Genomic DNA, 2,500 nt, shown 5'->3' with positions numbered 1-2,500 from the left:
ATTAAAATTGATTAAAAATGAGATGAATCATACACTAGTTAGTGAGTCTGATTCTTTGATCGCTACAGAGATAACAACAGACACCTAATTAGACCCACTCTGTGGAGCATAGTTAAACCCATAACTACCAGAGTTTTGAATGAATTTGAGAAGATAAATATTATTTAATTGATGGGACAACTGAAAATAATGGCAACAAAAACAAAGAAGGTGGAACAAAGAAGCTAAGAAGATCATGATCCTGTTAGTGATTATTAGTGTCTTGAGAACAGTGACAAATGAATTTGAGGACAAACCTTGGAAAATTTGATCTTAACTTGGAAGTAAATGCAGAGAAGACATGTTGAGCACAATTCCATGAACTGAGGGCTTACGTTTAAGAGACCCTTCCCTGAAAGACCGACTTAAACTAAAATACGTTATCAGTAATGTAAAAATAACTAATCACAATATAATCCTTTCTGCTAAAGGGACAAGGCCTAAAATTTGGAGGGAAGTGACTAGTCAATGACATTGAACCCAGTGTTTCAATGATACTTATTTTATTGATGAAAGGATGAAAGGATGAAAGGATGAAAGGATGAAAGGCAAAGGTGACCTCAGTAGAATTTTAACTCAGAATGTGAAGACAGACGAAAAGCTGCTAAGCATTTTGCCCAGCGTGCTAACGATTCTGCTAGCTCGCTGCCTTAACAAATTACAATATAATGATATATAGTTTTATTACCCAGTTAAGCAAAATTCGTATACGCTTACATAGGACAATTAAATATGCAGGATTATATAAACAAGGTATCGTTATAAAAGACAAAAGCTCCCGACAAAGAAAACAGAGTCTGCCAAAAATATGTATATACACTTCGGATAAAGAAATTCGTGTAGAAATATTTGAATACAAAATTTATTCAGACATCATGGGATTAATACAAGTTACCTTTAACCATTTCCCCCCCATCTTTTTAGGCATGTGGACAAAGCAGTCAATTTACCAGAGGTCAATGTTTGGTGAGGAGTGTTATTAAGAGGTTTAATGGGACCAATTTTCTCTGGAGGTACTATTACTGGTCAAACGTACCTAGACATGCTGCGCACGTCCATTTTACCTGCCACCCATGCACTTTATGGAAATGATGAATTTTTTTTTTCAACAAAAAGGTATACCGCCATACTACTGCCGAGACGTGTAAACTTACTTGGATGAGAATTTGCAAAGATACTGGATAGGACGAAGAAGTGCAATTGAATTCTCTGTATGTTCTCCTAAATTAACCAGCAAATTTTGCTTATGGGTACCCTAAAGGTTGTCGTGTATCACAGAAGACCAGCTAAACGACAACCCTTCGAGAAGAAACTGAAACATGTGTAGCAATTCCACTGGACACTTTGATCAAAGTTCCCAAGCTGCAGTTAGCCTTAATAATGTGTCTAGAAACTAATGACCACCACTCAGAGCACCTCTTGTAATTGTAGAGGTCGAAGGTAACTTGTATTAATCCCGTGATATCTGAATATTGTATTAAAACGTTTCTACACGTTTTTCTATTCTTGAAGTGTGTATGCATTTTTGTTTTGCCGTACTCAGTATATAACAAGAAAATAAATTAGAGTATAGTGAGGTATTCTGCGCAACTTTTTGCTTGTCCCATGTATCACTTGACATTTAGGACAAAGTTATGAAAACGCTTTGGACAGGCAAAGGGTTTTAATAACCCAGAAAATAGCATATAACCATTCTAAAGAAAATAACAAAACGATATACGGTATGATCATTAAATACATCACAAACAAGGAATAAACAGCTGCATGGTCGCGAATTCTTAAAGCAGAATGTTCTCTCAAATTCTAAGTTAAAAAGGCATAGTATTGAGAAGAAATGTTTTCTTAATGATTACTTTTGACAACAATCTGCAAAATTTTTATAGAATTGTATACGTTATAACATTGTAGAGGTCTATAAAACATGCTGAAGAAGCATAAGAACCATTTTATTAATCCTTATTTCTAAATGAAGATAAACTAGTCGATTACATCGATCCCAGAGTTTGACTGGTACTTATTTTATCGACTCCGAAAAGATGAAAGACAAATTCGACCACGGCCGAATTTGAACTCAGAACGTAAGGACGGACGAAATGTCGCTAAGCATTTTGCCTTGTGTACTAACGTTTCTTATTTCTTTATTGCCCACAAGGGGCTAAACATAGAGGGGACAAACAAGAACAGACAGAGGGATTAAGTCAATTACATCGACCCAGTGCGTAACTGGTACTTAATTTATCATCCCATTTTTGGTGGGACTGACCACCCTGCTTTTAACTTTGTCGCAGTTCCTATCCACCTGAGATCCGAGCCAAAGTAGTTCTTAATCAACTTAATATGAAATTTTTGAAATGAACTATTAGCTGGATGTAGTTAGTGCTTGAACCCAAACTTTCCGTTTAACACTGAGTGATTCATGTATGTATGTGTACATATATGTGTGTGTGTATGTATGTGTATG

Source organism: Octopus bimaculoides, chromosome 6 (genome assembly GCF_046866305.1).
Source record: "Octopus bimaculoides isolate indiv1 chromosome 6, ASM4686630v1, whole genome shotgun sequence".
Taxonomy (NCBI): Eukaryota; Metazoa; Mollusca; class Cephalopoda; order Octopoda; family Octopodidae; genus Octopus; species Octopus bimaculoides.
The sequence above is the reverse complement of the archived record's forward strand: the minus strand, read 5'-3'. Positions refer to the sequence as shown.